This window comes from Centruroides sculpturatus, unplaced genomic scaffold, assembly GCF_000671375.1.
Source record: "Centruroides sculpturatus isolate CEXI.00-Female unplaced genomic scaffold, Cexi_2.0 scaffold596, whole genome shotgun sequence".
NCBI classification, from domain to species: Eukaryota; Metazoa; Arthropoda; class Arachnida; order Scorpiones; family Buthidae; genus Centruroides; species Centruroides sculpturatus.
The window spans coordinates 287,981-308,431 of record NW_019384881.1 but is presented as its reverse complement, the minus strand read 5'-3'; the positions used below and the strand labels follow the sequence as shown (position 1 = coordinate 308,431).

At 32.0% G+C, this 20,451-nt stretch overlaps 2 long non-coding RNA genes across 3 annotated transcripts; both read right to left on the bottom strand.

Annotated features, from left to right (window-relative positions):
• Positions 1–6,399: 6,399 nt before the first annotated feature.
• LOC111631034 lies at positions 6,400–19,309 on the bottom strand. Of its 2 annotated transcripts, none has more exons than XR_002757627.1 (2): positions 19,250–19,309; positions 6,400–6,774 (listed from the first exon to the last, which is right to left on the bottom strand). It is a non-coding gene; the product is annotated as an uncharacterized LOC111631034 (long non-coding RNA). The 2 variants fall into 2 exon arrangements; XR_002757626.1 differs by having other exon boundaries at positions 6,400–6,819; positions 19,250–19,281.
• LOC111631033 lies at positions 8,186–14,581 on the bottom strand. Its single transcript, XR_002757625.1, has 4 exons — positions 13,690–14,581; positions 13,443–13,614; positions 9,324–10,394; positions 8,186–8,902 (listed from the first exon to the last, which is right to left on the bottom strand). It is a non-coding gene; the product is annotated as an uncharacterized LOC111631033 (long non-coding RNA).
• Positions 19,310–20,451: the final 1,142 nt, after the last annotated feature.

Genomic DNA, 20,451 nt, shown 5'->3' with positions numbered 1-20,451 from the left:
AAACAGATACGAGACATAACGCCTTGGACAGAAAGTGCCCTATAGTCCAAAGGATTAAATCAATTACAATAAGTAGAACAGATTATGGAAATGAACATTATTCAGAGAAGAGATCACTGTAGTTCAAGCGTATCAGCGAAAGGCGGTAGCGGCGACCTCAGAGATGAAAAAATGGCTGCAGAAAGCTGAGTTTGCATTAATTCAAGAACCATATTCGGTTAAAGGCAAAGTGGCTAGTTTAAGTAGGAGGCTACAAGTCATTCAGGCTGAGGCAGAGAGGCATTCGGCAATAGTGGTTGTCTCTAATTATAATATTGACAGGCCCGCCGTAAGCGGGCGTGCACCGCACGCGGGCGGCAAATTGAGCGATCGGTTACATAATATTCAAAGTCATTGTCATAATACCCACCCTACTTATAGCATAAGAAATGTCTTCGCATGGAGAAAAAAACTTCTAACCAGTATGCAATTATTATATTCTTATTTATATTATAGCGTTAAAGCGCCTCTATTGGCATTTATCAGAATTAAGATGCAATGCAAAACGTCTGTCGGCAGGTTGAACCATCCGGCGGCGCCCGAAAGCCAGGTACCCATAGTCGTGCTCTATGACAGAAGTTGATACCGTGTTTCCCCAAAAATAAGACCTAGCACAGGTTTTGCTGAATTGCGAAATATAAGACCTCCCCCTGAAAGTAAGACCTAGCAAAGTTTTTTTTTAGTCGTAACGGTCATCGACAGATGGTTGAAAGTGGCCGTTGGCTTTTTGAAAGTACAGCCACTGATTGGTCAGCAGACAATCACGCCACACGGCATGATTTGCATAAGACTATGGCTTGGGAATCACAGATTTGCATAACGTTACGGCTGTTGATGGCTAATTGGTCGGCCGGGAATTACGCTACATGACATTTGCATAGTGCTACGGTTCAGTAAGCACTAATTGGTCATCGAGTCCGATGTTGACACTATAAAAAGGCGACAGTTGGACACACCGGATATACGTCATTCTCGTCTAAGTTCGACTTGGAAATTTTTTTGTTCAATAATAAATGTGAATTCGTCTTCCTGGAAAAAATAAGATATTCCCTGAAAATAAGACCTAGTGTGTTTTTCAGAGCAAAAATTAATATAAGACACTGTCTTATTTTCTGGGAAACACGGTAGGACTGGCAATAATAGGGAATCCCCACAGAGTTTCCTTCCTTCTCAATTTCTACTTGTATGCATTTGAACAGTTCGATCGCATATCGAATTGTAATTATTTTGTTAATAATTTTTCTGACATGGGTCTAAGTATAATTAATCATATTTTAACTTAGTTAGCATTTAAATCTGAAGCTTAAAGACGATTCGAGTAGTGAAACAGACATTGGCGGTATTGATTTGTATGATTGAAATCTGTACGTTAAAGTTGCATTTTCCAGAAAACCATTCTAATGATCCACAAACCCTATTAAAATATCTTCTTACTAATGACTTAATATTAACATTTCCTAACACAGCAATAGCACTAAGAATATTACTTACATTGCCGGTTTCAGTTGCATTTGGTGAAAGGTCCTTTTCAAAGTTAAAAATTATAAAAAACTATTTAAGATCAACAATGTACCAGCAAGACTAAATAATTTAGCTATAGTTTCAATTGAACACAAAATCTTAGACAGCTTTGATATAAGAAAATTCATAGCAGACTTCGCAAACATAAAGTCAAGAAGAGTTAAATTTCTGTAAATAAATATTTATATGGCTTTACACTTAAGTAAACAAAAATAACTTAGTAATAAAAATAAATAGTTTTCTTTGTAAAGTATTTTTTTCTTTTTTCACACCCTTATAAGACAACACTAGAGAGCCTTACTAGCGAGCTCAGCGTAGATAGTCGTAGTTAAACAGGGGGTGGCATAATCGGTATTGCCCACGGGTGTTCAAACAACTAGCGGCTCTTCTGAATATTGATATCCTTTTTCATAAGGATATAAGTAATCATAAGTGTATATGTTGTGAGATAATTGTTTTTGGCCAGAGGACTATAATTGTGAGTATATACCGCCCGTTCGGAGAAGAGATGGCCGACATCTATAACGGCATTGAAAGGATAATGCAAAAGTTTACAGGACAGGCCATTATTATAGGAGGGGATTTTAATGTCCACTCTCCAGTCTGGGGAGATCCATTGCAGAATACTGAGGCCGATGAATTCCTAGAATTTTTAGCAGTGCATGAGCTGCATGTAGTTAATGATCCGGCATCGCCACCGTTTGTTGGGCCTAGAGGACAAAGATGGATCGACTTAACGATGTGTAATAGTAAAGGTCTAAGATGGATAGGTGAATGGGAGGTTAAGGCGGAAAGTTGTCTCAGTGACCATTCGCCGATAAGTTTTAAGATTCAACTCCCAAAGGTTGGAGAGAGAATTGAAGGGAAGAAGTTTGATATTAACAGGGCAGACTGGGCGAAGTTTTCGGCCCGGTGTATATAAATGAACTCTGAACTAATAAATAGGAATTGCTTGGAAAAGGAGGAGGTACAGGCTAATATAGATAGTGCTATTCAGAAGATTAATGAGATATTTGAGGATTGTATACCACAGAAGAGACAGGAGGCATTTGATTCCTTGGTGGAATGTAAATCTTACCTTCTTGAGGAGGAACAATAAAAGATTAAGGAGGAGGTTTCAGCATTCCTGGGATCAGAAGGAAAAGGAAAAAGAAGGAAAGAGCATACTAAGGTTTGAGAAGCATTATAAGCAAAAGATTAAGGATTATAAGTTAAGTTCTTGGAAAGCTTATTGCAAGGAAAATCCAAGTGATCCATGGAGTTTTACATTCAAGCTCAGTACAGGAAAGATAAAATCTAACAAGGAAGACAATAACTACGACAGTCAATACCCAATGTGGATACATTAGATCAATGCAGGAAACAATTCCTTACCTTTCGGATCAATTCTTTTCAGAAGACAGCAGGACTGTTCATAAATGAGGAACATAGGAAAATCAGGCAAGTGGTAGAGGAGGTATATGAAGAGAGGGAAGACCCTCAAATTTTACAGCTGAAGAAGTTAAAGAGAATATAAATAACATAAAAGCAAATAAGGCCCCAGGTGATGATGGATTTGTGATTCAAATAGTAAGGAAAATGTGGGAGTCCTGTCCAGAGGTACTCCTCACGACGTATAATCAATGTCTGAGGCATGGAGTATTTCCTGAAAGATGGAAGAGGGCAAGAATAGTGATAAACCCAAAACCTGGGAAAACGGATTTTACACACACTGGAAGTTACAGGCCGATAAGCCTGTTGCCTGTAATGGGTAAGGTCTTAGATGACCTAATGATTAAAAGGATAATGTGGCATTGGGAGCATGATAATAAAATTGAAGAGGTTGTTTGGGTTTAGGGCCAAAAGGTCGACAGGACGCAATAAATAAAGTTGTGAAAGATGTCATAGTAGTGCAGGGAGCCAAATATGCAGTAGCTATAAGCTTAGAAATTAAGGGTGCTTTGAACACTGTGTGGTGGGAAATGATTCTCCACCACTTAAGGACTAACAATTGTCCAATGAATCTGTATTATCTTGTAAAGGATTACTTTAATGAGCGGAAAGCAAAGTATAATTCTAATTATTTGAGTGTGGAGAATGTACTAGAAAGAGGATGCCTGCAGGGCTCAAAGTCCGGGCCCAGTTTTTGGATACTTCAATTTGATAGTATAATAAGGAAAATATTGAGGAGAGGAGTTCGATGCATGGCATATGCCGATGACAATGATAATTTGCTCTGGGCATTCTCGTAGAAACAGAGATGTAGTGTGGAAGCCTACTGAAAAATGTAGATCAGTGGGGCAAAGGCCAAGTTAGTATTTAAACCACAAAAGACAAAAATCATGATATTTGCAAAGGATTTTACCTCAGCTTTGCAGAAAAAGCCACCAATTATAAGGATGAGGAATGATAAGATTGAGGAGGTGAATAACATAAAATATCTGGGTGTAATAATCGATAACAGGTTGAGCTGGAATATGCATGTAAAGCAGTTTAAAAAAAATCTAATATATCTTTTAATAAGTTGGCCCAGGTTGCTTATGGGACCTGGGGGCTCAAGTCAGAAGCAAAGGAAGCTATATATGATGGTATGTTTATACCAATAATAACTTATGTAGCTTTGGTGTGGAGTGGTAAGGTCAGAAATACAAATCAGATGAGGTGCCTTAGGCAGGCTCAAAGAACTGCTCTTTTGAAGCTTACAAATTGTTTTAAGACTACATCTACAAAGGCTCTTATGGTGTTAGCAGGAAAAGTGCCTCTTCAATTAATAATAGAGGAAAGAGCTCAGAGGTACTGGCTAAAGAAAGGAGGAGAGGATAACAGGAGCTATATTTCAATTGATCTAAATAATTATGAACGAGATATCTTAGTAAAGGAACTGCCTCACCCAGCTGAAAGTGTAGGGGCAAGGCTGCTGGCTAATGACCTAATTAAGACTGATATATATACAGTCTGCTCTAGGTCTGATTCAGGCACTGGAGCCGCTTTCATAGTTTATGAGCATAATGAAGAAATTCATAGTGACAAAGTTACGTTGGAAGCATAATTTTCAGGCTGATTTATTGGCCATAGACAAAGCTGTTGAATGGTGTATAAAACATGAATGGAAAGAAGGTGTCTGTATAAATACAGATAGTTGCAGCGCTCTTCAGGCCCTCACTAACTGTAAATGTAAATATCAGCAGGTCTTTAGTATTCAGACAAAACTCAGAGAACATGGTCTAATAGAGAAGTTTTATTTTAAATGGGTCAGAGCACATGTCGGTATATATGAGAATGAACAGGCTGATTTTCTGGCCACAGCAGCAGCCACTGGTAAAGAAAAAGTGTTTAACACAATTCCACAGTCCTGGGGAAAAGAGGCATTAAAAAGTAAAATTATAGAGAAATGGCAACAGACTTGGACAAATAGTATAAAAGGGAGGAAAACCTTTGACTTACTCCCAAATATTGATGAAAAACTCTCCCATCTTAAGTGGTTTGGGAAAGAGCATAAACTTGATTTCTTTTGGGACACGATGGCCTCGGAGAATATAGGAGCAGGTTTCATTTGGATGAACAAAATGAATGTGTATGTGGAGAGGAGATGGAGACTTTGGACCATCTTATTTATGATTGCTTAGAATGGACATCTGGAAGACATTATCTCGAAATGGTTGTATTAGAAGAAGGGTTACACTGGCCTTGTGGTGTGTACCAATTAATCAAGAACGAACAGACATACAGGCAGCTTGTTACCTTTTTTAAGATCATACAGAGCAAAGTAGCTCAGGTTAAATTGTAATTAATTTTCCTGAGTGAGTTGCTCAGTAGTTTGTAATTTGTTTTTAAGTTTTGTATAATTGTATTTAAAGTATAAGTCATTGTAAAGAATATTGTATCTAAGCCCTATTATGTGAAAGCGGTGCGGAGAAATACTGATCCCCATTAGTAGAAATGATGATTCCCAAAAAATGTATGAATATGTACTGTATACATATGTATATATTCTGTTTAAACAGTATACAGGATTGTGATTTGTGAACTATTAAATAATAAATAAATTGTATACTGTATTAAACATTGTAGACCTAATTATCTGAATTTTTTCCATACTTTTATTTTAATGTTATTTCTTTTGTTTTCCTCCCCATACAAAGTGTGGAAAACCTTGCACCAATTTAAAATAAAAAGTTAAACCACCACCACCATTTATTCAAAAATAATTAAACAAAATATTTCCATTTTACATTCATAAAATCAAATCTTTTATATAAAATCTAAAAATTGCAAATCAAAATAATTAAAAATTCAAATATTCATTATTTATGTTGAATAAACTAAAAATACTAATACAACTTTTACAAAGAAATGCAATGAGTTAATCATTTTGATCCCTTTTCGTTATTCATAAAAGACATCATTATTCAACAATCTAATTATCATGAAGTTTAATAATATGTTGATTTAAAGTAGATTTAGAAAAGTAACATTTTGAGCAATAATGGCACGAGTAAGGCTTCTCTCCTATGTGGGTACAAAGATGTTCTTTTAAAGCATTTTTTTGTGTAAAACTTCGTCTGCAACGGTCACAAGTGTAAGGCTTCTCCCCTATGTGAATTAGAAGATGTACATTCAGATGATCTTTTTGTGCAAAATGTTGTCTACAATATTTACAGATAAATGGGTTCTCTCCGGTATGAATCTCGACATGTTTACTTAGATTGCTGGAACAGTTGAATCGACAATTACAGAATTTGCAAAACAACAGACCTTCTCCGGTATGAATTTTCTGATGGCATTTTAAAGAATAACTGGAGATAAATTCTATCTTGCAACTTTCACATTGATACTTCCCATTCTCTTGATTTGTAAAACCTGTAAAATATGATAAATATGAAAACTATAATTTATTGTCAGTCAGGTTTGTAAATTTAACCCCACCATTTTTAAAGTAATATAAACTTTTGTGGTCACATAGAAGATTATATGCATTTTCCTTCAATTAAAATTTAAATGTTACAACCACCTCGAATGATTTTACTGCATCATATACAATAAGCGCTTACCAGTGTTCACAAATATTACCCACACTATCAAGAATTCATGTAATTTCTATTTTCTTCTTAAAACAATTTATATAAAGCACTCTTTATTCATTCATTTTATTTTGTATTTCTCTTCATTCGCATGAAATGTTTGCTTCTTTTGTGTTTTCTTATATCATTTGTTACTGGCTTCAATTTCAGTCTTCTGCAAATAATAGTAAACACATCCTTTAATTCTTCTTGTGTTCTCCTGGAAACAATTCATTCATTACACAGAAATTATTAGTAAATTATGAATAATAATAATTTTATAACATTTTAGATTATGGAAATAATAAATTTTTTATATAAATTTCGTGAATTTAATCTTTTCTTTTGCTTGTAACTTGCAATTAGAATTAAAAAAACAACCATACTTTTAATTTAGAAAACTAATAGAAATTGCACTGTTTCTTCGGCTAAGGCAAAATAAATAATACCAACAAATATGATAACAATATTAAATTCTGCAGATCAATATATAGTGTCAATAACATAAGCAAATGACGTGTTGAATTACAATATACTGCTTTGGTGTTAGAGGATTATGATTTTGAAAGACATTCAAATGACATACAAGTATTTTACATAATTACTGGTTAATTATACAGTAATCCCAATGGAAAACCCTGAAGCAGTCTTTTTTTTCACACAGAGAAGAAATAATTTCTTATATCATCACATGCAAATAGAAAAATAAAATAAACCTTTTCTTTCAAATATTCATTTTTGTTGTTGGTTTAGAATGTATAATGTAAAAGTGTCTTTATCATTATGGTACCGGGTCGTCACAGCTTTGTTACTAGTTTTAATTTATCGAACATTGTATATTAAACATTCTATTGTACACCTAATTATCTAAAATTTGTTTGTAATTTCATTTTGAGGTATTTCTATTACTTTCTTCCCTGTAAAAACTGGAAAACCTTGTACAAATTTAAAATTTAACTGTCATTTATTCAAAAATTTTACAAAACATTTCCAGTTTACGTCCATAAAATCAAATCTTTTATATAAAATGTAAAAATTGCAAATCAAAAAAATTAAAACTTCAAAAATTCAATTATTTTACGTTGAATAAAATCTAAATACGAGTATCAAATATTTTTTCAAAGAAACACAATTAGTTAATCATTTTCATCCCTTTTTTGTTATTCACATTTTGCTTCATAAAACATATCACTATTCTATATTCTCATCATCATGATGTGTAATAATATGATGATTTAAAGTTGATTTAGAACAGTATCTTTTTGAGCAATAATGACACGAGTACGGCTTCTCTCCAGTGTGAACACGAAGATGTAGTACCAGGGTAGTTCTTCGCCTGAAACTTCGTTTGCAATGGTCACAAGTGTAAGGCTTCTCCCCCGTGTGAGTTCGAAGGTGATCTCTCAGAGTTCCTTTTTCTGAAAAACTTCGTCCACAATATTCACAAGGGTAAGGTTTCAGCCCAGTGTGAGTTCGAAGATGTTTCATCAGACTACCTTTTTGCGAAAACCCTTGTCTGCAATATTGACAGGTAAAGGGTTTCTCTCCGGTATGAACCTTGACATGATTACTTAGACTGCTGGTAGTGTTGAACTTACGATTACAGAATTCGCAAGACAAGAGACCTTCTCCGGTGTGAAACTTCTGATGATGTTTTAAATAATATTTTGAAATGAATTCTTTCTTGCAACTTTCGCATCGATATTTTCCATTCTTTTGATTCGTGAAACCTGTAAAATATGAGAAATAAAAATATCAAAACCTATGTTAGATATTGCTTTTGATACTTTTAAATTAAAGAGACCAAAACTCTCTTTAATTTATCATCAGTCAAATATATAAATATATAAATTTAACCAAACTATTTTTAAATTAATGTTAAACTTGTGGGCAGATAGAAAATTATATGCATTTTTCTAATAACAATCCTTTAACTAAACTTTAAATGTTACAACCTCCTCGAATGATTTTACTGCATTATATACAATAAGTGCTTACCAAAGTGTTCACAAAACATTAGCAACACAGAGAAATACTATCATAAATTAACGTGATTTCTAAGTTTTCTGAAAACTATTTATATGAAGCATTTTTTAAAAATATCTTCATTTCATTTTGTGTTTTTCTTCATTTGCATCAAAAATGTTTTCTTCTTTCATATTTTCTTATATCATTTCTTATAAGAAAGTTTCATTCTTCTGTCAGCAAAAGAATTTAATAAACACATCCTTTAATACTTGACTTTTCTGAAAACAATTCTTCATTTGTTATACAGAAATGGTTTTTATTGGCAAATTAGAAATCTGCAAATAAAATAACAAAGTTCTATATTAAATCTGGTAAGAAAACATCAAATATTTTCTAAAAAAATTAATTTGAAACAAAAACTAATAATTGTATAGATTTTCTTCTACACCGTAAAGTTTTAGCTTCATACATATTAAATATTCAAACTAGTTTTATCTAAAATAATTAAAATCTGTGTATATTACAAAAGATAATTCCCTTCTATTTTCACATATTAAGAGCTTTTGTCACAAAAATTATATATACTCAAATATTTCCCAAAATATGTGAATTTAAAAATATCTTCAGAAAATAATAGAAATCTACTTAATTTTCTTTACACTAATTTAACTTGAAACTTGAACCATTGAAGAGAGATCAAAGATCAAGACTTCTTACATCAATAACATATTTTATTTTATATAAAATGGATATTACCTGAGAAATCTTGTCTTCTACTTCTTCAGAAATCTCACTTCTATTTTTTCTTCCCAGTATAATCACCAATAAGATTTTCTTCTTCGATCAACACTATAAATTATTATGTCAGGTTTAAAAACATTGGACATCCAGACTAATTGTTGAAATCAAAAAGACAGTCAGAGAGATGATGAAAAGACCCTTTTTGAATATGAGAATATTATACCCTTTTTTAAAAAATTAAGTAACAGGATCTTATCATGAATTTTAGACAAGATTGAAGTATGGAAAGATGTCCTGGAAATATCTACTTGGATATCATGAACATAAAATATATAAATGAGAAATTAGCAGTCATGGAAGATAAGTATGTTTTATTGCTAACCATTGGTCTCCGTGTCAAAACAGAAAGGATTGTTGGCTAACCAATAGAAAGAAAACGTAAAACATCTGTTAACTTTTCTCTATAAACAAAGGAGAACTGAAGCATATCACTGGTAGTGAACAAAGTGTGGCACATTAAACATATTCACTGTTGTTTTCTCTTCTTTCTTCCCTTCTAATCAGGTATGTACCCAAGTGAAGATGACGGCACAAAAAAGGATACCACTCATAAGAAGAAACACTCAAACAACACTGAATTTCTTCCTTAAAGTGTTTGCTCATCCCAAAACAACTTTCAATTCATTGAATAGTTACAATAAAACTATACCAATTCTCTACTTCAAGGCTGACTTCAATGTAACTGAACAGTCAATTTAAAACATAAAAGTGGCACCATGTAACATGTAAAATTCAAATTTTTAATTTCTATCTTTTTTTTTTAAGAAAATATTTATTTATACACAAATAAAAAATTTAACATTTAACATATTTTAATTAAATACATCATGCAAAATAATTTAGCTGATAAACTGTAGCATTTCTAATCAAAAGTTAATCTTCTGAGCATGAATTAAATTAAATACACAGACAGAACCAGTGATGTCTTCAAATACCCAAATAAACATCAGTTGAGGAAAGCATTTCGACCATTATCTGTCAAATGTAGTCATCTGAGGAAAATGGAGACGATGTTCCAGAAACAATCTAAAAATAAAAATAAAACTTTACATATCAGATATTACAAATGCTACAAAGCAAAAATGTACATTCCAGAATATACATAAACATTTTTTGAAGGTTAAATGAAAAGTTTCCTACTTCATTTTTGCAACGTGTATAAGAATTATAAAGAATTTTCCACAACAATGAATATTAAACTTTCAAGGCCATCCATCAGTATACTTGGAGAAGCCAAGTATACTCGTTTACTATGTACTACATTTTTCAACTGAGATGAATTTTGCTAGAATTTTAAAAAATGTGATATCTAATTGAATAGTTCTTCTAGCCTGTATTATAATCTTCAAATTTTTATTTTGTGCATGTTCAGTATGGATAAATTGTTTTAAATTGGAGCTCGAGGTGAGAATTCATTGAAAAATGGCAATTTACAAGAGGAAAATGTTAGTGATGAAAAATTAGATTTTTTATACTTATATGGGTCACACAAGTAATGTGTTTTAGTGAAGAAATTCATGAATATTTTCACCTAATAGACAAAATTATGGTGCCTTTCTGTAGAAAAGGAATTAAACATTGTTACTGATGAAAACCATATCACAATGTAAAATAAGGTTCTTTTATACACAAAATAGTACACTTTAAAAAGTTAGTGTATTTTAATTGGAAAAAAAACTGGTTTTTCTAAATGACAGGAAAATTTTAGACTAAAGTGAGACATAAAACTTGGCCTTAAACAGACTAATTGAATACATAATAATATAAATTTTTCAGGTTACAATGGACTATATTAAAAGATGAAGTTAAAATGAATACGTAATTATATATAAAATTTGTGTTCATTCAATATTTTCTAATACACTTTTCATAGAAGCATTTAGAAAAGATTTTACTAAAAAGTTGGAAACAAAATTTACTCAAATATTGTGAAATTGCACTTCCAGCTTTTATATTATCATCGTCTTTATCAAAATTCTGTATTAACACTTCAATATTTTGTTTGTAATCACTGTCAGTTATTCTGGCATTCATTAAAATATTGTTTTAAAAGATAAAGATCATGAAGCAATTTATACAATAACAATTATTTGACATTTGAATTGATACATCTGTAAATATTAATTTTTATTCATTTAATTACATTGCAATTATCATTACTAAAATATCTATGACATTGAACTATTCTCACAACAGTTTATAAATTTAAGTATTAGAATTATTAGTGGATTCTTGCCTTTTATGATTATAAATAGAATATACAGTGGGTGATCAGTTAACAAACATAATCCATTCCAAGACTTTGCTTGCTATCCGAATTGTTGGTTAACTGAGTATCAATTTACCATAGGTTTCTATGGGAATTTGATTAATTCGTTCTGGAGACCCCCAAAAATAAAAAATATATAAAATATATACTTTCTTACTACATTTATTCATATGTAATAATAAAAATACATATATACATGGTCTTGCATTTTTATTAGTCATGTTTTTTCCATTTGTGGGGGTTAAAAAATCTGTCCAATGTCGATTGCTTTTCTGTCTTCTTCGTGATTTTTCATAAGTAATTAATAGCATTGTAATTGTAGAGATCCCTACTCCTATTAACCTCAACCTGGTTTGGATGACATTGTCTGCCTGGTTAAGACCGTTGTTCTGACATCCTCCCACTTCTTCAAAAGATCTTTAATAGCAAATATTGGCATTAATCCACATTTTCAGTAGAAAACGTAAAAGAATTCTTTCTGTCAGAAATATAAAAGGCTGGAATTACAAGGGAGAGTTTCAAAGTTTGAGGGAATACTATCCGATCAGTTTATACTGGGTAGAAAGTCGATGTCGACGTCTCCCGCGCTCCGAAAAGTTTCGAATTGTCGCTTTAAGATAAGGGTAGACCAATTGGTATTCATTATTTTACCTTGCTTCTTCTTATGTTTGTTCAGTGAAGTGTTCATTGTCTGATCATAAAAATCTTTCGTGAAAGTGTTCGTTATCTGATTTGCTCGTTAACCGATAACCCACTGTATTGTTAAAACCAGACAGCTTGATAAAATACTAATATCCTTTAAATTTTGGTTAAGATTGGTGCTTCTTCAAGATAAAATTTTAAATTTCTATAATATATCACATACTTTTGTATATTAAAAAGAGATTAATAATTAATAAACATTTTTATTAATTCCTACTCTCTTTACAATTAACTTTCTATATATGTAAATCAACATTTATATATAGAAATGAGATAAATTAACTTTTTTTCATATCCAAGCACATTAATTGTCAAATATTTAATATTTTTAAAATATTAACAGGAAATTTTAATGAATTTATATTAATATATTTTTAAGATCAATAATTTGAATTTTTATTGTTTAATGTTGAGATGTACACAATATAGAAAACAATAATTACCCCAATAAAAACATACTAATAAATGGAATGGCCAGGACAGTAATAAATATTATTAAACATATTCAGAAACTAGAAGAAAGTAAAAAATTGTTCTCATGAAGACTGTTATGTTCCAGAGATGTTGACACCACCTATGGAACATAACACTCTTTATGAGAAAAGTCGATGTTATATTTTAGGCTACTTGCTGCCTCAAAATGAAAAATTGTTTAAAAAATTCTCGGGAAAAGCACAATTACAGTTGTGTTTCTAAGGACAAGATGCGAAGACAAGTTTTGTAGTTTCTTCTAGTTTGTGAATTTTTTAATATATACTACTGTTATTGCCATCACATTTATTAATATATTCTTATTGTAATTGTCCCTTCACAAGAATTTTATTTAACATTTTTGCATATCAGGTGATTGAGTAGACTCAAAGGTCGACTCCACCCGTAATGACTTGTGTTCTTGAGATGTTGGAGGAGGACAAGATATGAAAACAATTCTTTAGCTTCTTCTAGTTACTGAATATTTGTAATATTTATTCTTACACTTAATATTTATTAATTTATTAATTACACATTTTAAAAAAATTATATCACCACAACCACCGGTATCACTTTTATATATTGCTACATAAACATCTAAAATATAATCTCTTTATTTTAATTATAATTACCCTTAATTATATTACTTTGAAACTCCATCCCTCCATAATTTATCAGTGACTTTATATGCATGAATTTTTCATCTGTTTGTTTTTATCTAAACAGAAATCCAAGTTATGATTCGGTTTTTTAAATTCATTTTCTATATAATTATTTTCATTTGTGTCTTCTTTCCTTAGCATTCTGTTTTATATTGAACTCTTTATTATTATTAAATATCATAATAAAAATATTACATTTAAACAATAAAATACCTACCTTCAGCAGACATGTTGCTTAATTGTTCTTGTTACAATAAATAATTTCAAAAGAATGACAAACTGAGCAAGTGCAAAAGCTTATATTGTTTAATTCAGACTTGATTATAAAATAGAAAATAGGTCATCTTCAAAGTTGACAATAAGAATTTTAGTATAAAAAGAGAGAGTTAATATTAAACAGTTTCAAAGTCATTGAAGAAATACTTGTGAAAGATGAATAGGAAATATTATATAGAAATTATCATACTGTATTATTGTTGCAATGAATACAATGCTTCTTTTATTTACAGTATTTTTTCCTTCAATTTATTTGTGTCCTCCTTTTCATTGTAAAAAGTTGGTCACCTTAATGATAGCAATTGAGTTGGTAAGTGTCACTGAATGTGTTATTAATGAACATATTTTTCTACTCTTTTGAGCTAAGAAATACCATTTGATTCATGTGGCGTTAACACCGAAATTTGCTCTAATGGCCATGTGCATGATTTGCCAATTCATATGAAAATGAGTTTATTTTTGTTTCAGTGCAACATCTCATGATATGCTTGTTCATTATTTTGCTTTCTGTGTTTCCATTGATTTTAATAAAGTTTTCCATTTTTTTATTATTTAGTAGGATATTAGTAGGGGAGTAATTTAGTACTTTGCTGAACTCAAATCAGTCAGTCATTCTGGTAAGACTAAGTAATAAACAATTGTTGTAGTTAATTACAAGTGTAAAACATATACTGATTTGGCTGATCACCTTTATTACAAAGGGGAGTATTGAAAACTGCCCATTCATCTAATGGGTTGTAAGGAACCAAGTCTGAGCTTTATTTTTATTTTACTTTTATTTTGCTTTCATTATATTTTGTTTGGGGCTTATGTTTAGTTAAGACGAAGGTTTCCTCACCATTCACCTTAGTAACTTAAAAATAGAAGAAAAACCAACTCACCGACGAAAGAAAAGCGCCGTAGAAAAACTCGCGCACACTTGCGCTTCCCAAGCGGAAAAAAGTAAGTCCGCACCGAGAAAAAGGGGGGGGAAACCCCACAACCCAGTTAGGAATCGCTAAACCTTAAAATAATAAAGCATCCCGATAATTGTTAAAAAGAATAATGTAAAAGGTTAGCGAAGTATTGTCGGAAAATAATCTGCCAGATAAACGAGAAAAATTTAATGTTACAGATAATTATGTAAATGAGGAGAGTGAGCTCATTCAGAATTGTGACGTCACCTCACACTATAAAGCCTCTAACTCAAGTGAAAACGAACGAGGTGAATTCCTGATAGCAACGAGCTTTGGTGAGCTTCGTAGCAGTGAACGAGAGAGGTGTCCGATAGGATTTTGAAGTTATTCGATTTGTGGATCGACGATTATAGAAAGTCTTGAGAGTTTGAGGAAATAGGTTCCTAGTATATTGAGGTGACGATTAGGATCTTTAATTTATAAGAATTATTGTTTATAAGTTAATTCTTTGATTTTGTCGAATTCCAAAGGGGAATAGAATTAAGTTAGAAATAGATTGATTTGAGTTTGTCGGATTGATTCTTGTTGAATTTCATTGAATAAATTATTGTTTGATTTTTACTAAATACTGTATAGAGTTTATTACTAGAAGTTTAATTAAATATTTGATTTTGTTATTGACAAACTTTGTCATTATTTAATTCGGTGCACGCTTAAAGTCCAGGCCTGGCACACTAACGCGAATCCGCGTAAAGTACCCGTTAGGGAACGGCTATTTCCAGCACACAGTAGTGTCGATAATCGTTGGAAAGTCGGAAAAATAATATAGTACTTTACAGGGTGATGCTGTAGTGAATGCTCACATTGTACATTAAAATTAAGAGGTGGCTAATGAAAACTTGAGAACAAAATACAGAAAAAAAACTTGTTTTCAACTTAACAGTTGGACAATTATCTCAATGCAATGCAAGATTAGCAAAACAAGCCTGTGTTAAAAAATGCAGACACTAAGTAATGTCATAGATGCTTTGTATGTTATCAAAACCTTGCAAAAACTGATCGAAAAATCCTTAATCTAAGACAACCCAATCAGCATCCCACAGTATACAATGCAATAAAAATTATATATCTCAATTGCTTCATGTTTAGTTGAAGAAAAATTTATGATGTAAATAATTCTTTTTTTTTTTATCTTGTAGAATCATTTTTAAATCATATTTTGATATTTTCACTATTAACTACAGAAAATCAATTGCTTTTGTATTTAATGAAAATGCATAGATGTTGCATTACATTTAATTAAACATAAACAATATATCACTAATGGTTTCATGCATTTCTTTAAATATCAATTATGAACAATTCAGACACCTGAGAATCAACTTTCAATTCACTTAGCTACAGGCTAATAGTTTCAGTTACTTACAGCCATACATTTTAAGCACCATAGAAGTTACATTGATCTGAGAAACAAAGCTGCTTCCACTGGCTTTTAAAGCTCAAGGCTATTGTGGTAAATTTCGGATGTATCATGGAAGTCAATGTGCTTGATACTTATGTTTCTCCAGTTGTCTACAGGTACTATTATTTCATTGTCAATGGCAATTTCAAAATCCAGGAAAATTGCTGCTGTGAATAAATACTGTTTGAAACTGATTTCAATAAAGTTTGTTAAGCGCAGATTGCATCCTCTGCTGATTTATTTTGAGTAAAAATTAAATTGGTTAGTTGAGATAAACCCCAACCTCTAACTAATGCAATGAAGTCTGTTTAAGTTTGTTTTTGTACAATTTTATCCAAAACTGGAAGAAGGATGATTCAACAAATTTATTGGATTGGTTTCAATCTTTCTTAAGTAGAATAACTTTGATTACCTTCTGGTGTTGAGAAAAATAGAAGCATGTTCAGCAGAAATTTTTTGTCTTTAGGAGAAAATTTCTATTAGTTTATAAGTTCCTTGTAAGAAGATGATCTTTGCTCTCTATATCTGGGGCTTTCTTTGGATCTGCAGAGTATATAACTTCATGCAGTTCAACTTTTATGACAAAGTGGAAAAAACTGGCTGATAGCAGATCTAAGCTATTCATTTCTCAGAGATTTCTTATAGAAGTTATAGTATTATATGACTCCACATTTTCCTGAGATAAAATGTAACAGGCAATGAAATCAATGGCATTCAGAATGCATTGAAATGTTAATGTTAGTTTCATTGTTGCTGATGGGATTGGTGTAGCTGTTTGGTGTATTTCTTGCTAAGATTTTATAGACTATTCTCAAGGAGTTATTGCTACCTGTAGTGGAGCAGTACTTCTTCCAGATGTGATTTTGGCTTGCACTGTTTTTAGGGCAGTCTTATATTTTGTCTGGGAAACCAGAATAGGTCTAGGTTGTTCTGCCATTGATAGCAACTCAAACTGTTGATTTTTTTGGTGCTCAAACACAAAATTTGTGCTACTATTAAACACTTGACGTTTTCTCACCTTTATTCAGTTAATACAAGCATTACTACACATTTCAGGCTCACACTGCCCCCCATCAGTTAACTAAACATTAAAAAGTAAATGTTGATGTTTTCTTATAGACCTTAGTTCTAGTGTCCACCAGGGATCTATTTTAATTAATGCCAGTAGTTTTGCCACAATCACTTCATCTGCTGTTGCTTTTAAATTATAAAGTACTAGTATCTGTGGCATGGGGATTGTAATGATAGTAACATTTCAAGATCAGAGTTTCTTAGAGAGACAGTCTCTGAAGTTTCAGTTTGTCATTTTGTTTTTGTAGTCTAAGGTATGGTCAATCAGATGTTTACAAGGAAGAATAATATCAAAAAAGAAAGCACTGTGATCACAACAAATTTCTTACTAACATGACTCCAGTTTTCAATTAATACATTATCATCGACCCAGCAAGCATTATATTTATCCAACTTTCTCCTTGTGTGGAATGGAAAGATGAGTCAGATTTAGAGTTTATTATGCTAAATTGATACTCATACATAAATTCACAAAATCTATTGCCACTCTCATTTTCTAGTGTGTCATACTATTTTATGATACTGGAGTTAGAATTAGTACTTATTACTTTCTAAGATATCAAATATTGTGTTGATGATATGAATAAATGGGAAAGCAAGTGCAGTAGGCTGAGGATAGACATATTTTGGAGTAAAATTCAAGTGATATTATTGACACCAGTTATTGGGTGTAGCAAAAGGCACTGCCATTATAGTGATATCTGAATAGACACATGCCAAAAGGATTCCATCATTTGGTACAAAAAAAATTTTCTATGATTGGGAAAAGTACACTATTTTACTATACAAAATGTAGGGGTATTGGGAGAATGAAATAATCACCTCAGTTTTATACACATGCTGTAAAAGCCTGTTTGTGGAAGTCTAAGCATGTTGCATATATAGTTGTAAAAGCAATAGACCTGTGATACAATTCATGAGTAACATAATCCGTTAACACAATAAGTTTTGTTTCAATTCTGGAATGCAAAAAGAAGGTTGGATTCTTTGCTCGATGATTTATTTAAATGTTGTCTTCTTCCCATTTTTTGCTCCATCTAAGACAATTAGTGCATGTTATAGCAGTGTATCATTTTTCCTTATGCAATGTTCATAGCTCCCAGATTTTGCTGGGGTACGTATTTTGGCAAAACGACCATATTTTTTACAATTATAACATAGGATTACTGACATGAAATCTATCACTGGACAAGATTTTAAGCCTGTGTAGATTCTTTTTGTTTTAATCATACAGTATCAGATGTCTGGACTGACACAAACCATCCATTTTCAAACTTTTTCTGTTTATCAATAAGTTGAAATAAGAGTTCAGATTTATCCGCTTGACTTAACAGTTTCATTCCATTATTTTGGGCCGGAATATAGTTTAATACCTCAGACTTTGAGAATTTTTTACCAACATTTTCTAGGGTATAAGGTTGTATAAAGTCGATTAGTAGTTCCAGATTTGAAAATTAGTTCCGATACTCCGTTCGCATATAGACACCGTTCGAGTGCACCTAACTTTTGTTTACGTTATTTAGGAGCATACAGCTTTTAACTGGTCAGCTGTATAAAACATTCGTTAACGTAGATCCGGTTTCATCGTAGGATTTTGTTTTTGGACTTCATTATTTGGTTTTAAATAGGTTAATTCACTGGGTTTCATGGAACAATTTTACATTGTTTTAAGCCAATTATGTGACCTAAACCTTCCTCTTGCAGTTGTATTATCATCTGTGATGCTATCATCTAGTAACAGGTGAAGTTTGTTATTCTCCGTTTGATTTATCAGAAGTTTGTGTATTATCGATATTATTAATATAACTAATTCCATTTAAAGCTTCTGAGAAGGATAGTTTTGTGTGTTCATTTATAAAAAACGCTTTATCTTGAAACAACACACCTTTTGAGAGCACGTCACGTGGCATTATCATTAGTAAATTTCGATACATACAATAACACATAATTTTGTTACTGTGCACGTGAAACACTTTAATTTAGTAGAAAATGACTTAAATTAGCTTACACAAGTATTTAAGCCTTTAAATTCCAGTAAAAAAATAGCAAAAACTAGAAATTGTTTTACTTACAAAGTGGCAAAGATTACGCAAACAGCGCCACCTGACCTTCCAAATTCAAATAGGAATATGCGTTATTTTATTTAAAAAAATTTTTTTCTATGTAAAAATAATTTAATTTTATTAACATTTTTATTGATTAATTTAGTTAATATGTATAAATACGTAATCTTAAACGAGGAATTATTTATTGACATAGTTACAATGCCTAGCAATTTTTTATTTATTTAATTTAAAATATATGCTCTCCATTTCAAATTTGTACTATAGTGTCTTGCCCCTTACATCATACTTTTTCGTCAGCTATGGAGTCGTGACGGTCATCTATTAATTATTCTCAGGGGAAAGGTTTTTGAATTAAAATAAAGTGACTTCCGGTTTGCATCGGAAGTTCTTATACAGTATAGTTAATCGGGGCCTACAACCCGTAAAGTTTCCATATCTAATCTCGACATTCATCTATCTAACACTGACAGCTTAAGAAAAAACAGACGGACAGACGAGAGTGTGAATTTATAGGTCTACACTTTTCTCAAATTGCTTGTTTGTTTGGCAACCCAACACTTGGGCGATGCCTTCCAGGAGGTCTTTTTAAGGGTAACCGGCCCCTATTCAAACGTTAATTAAAAATGATTCAAGAATACACCAAAGAAAGAAACATTTCGTGTAAATGAAAGGAAAGAGAAATTAAGAAATGTTCCCTAAAAAATCTCGTCTGCCGCTTCACAAGTTACGCAGGTGAGGACGAGATTTTTTTTTTAAAAAGTCAACATCCGCTGGAGGGCGCATAGGCAGACAAGAGCGGGAAAAAGGAACGGGGAGGAAGAAAAGTGTTCGAAAATCGTCCATTCTTTTATTATTTTGATGGCACATTTTCGGGGCGTCGCCCGGGATCGAACAGAAAAGTTAGAAGACGAGGGTTGGAAAAGAGGGTAATGCAAAAGGAGTTGGATTCTTTGGGTGTTCGTAAAGCTGAAGATGGACGAGGTTAGTCTGTAGGGTTAATGTCCAGGGTCGTAGACCATCATGGCGGCTCTTCCTGTTTTAGCCTCGAAACCGGACCGCTTTGGAGACGACGTGTGATTCCAGCAAACAAAAGCAAACAGTGGGGACGCACGTTCTAACCTAACCTATTCTAATAATATAAATGGTAATAATTATGATAATTTATTAGAATAGGTTAGGTTAGGTTAGAACGTGCGTCCCACTGTTTC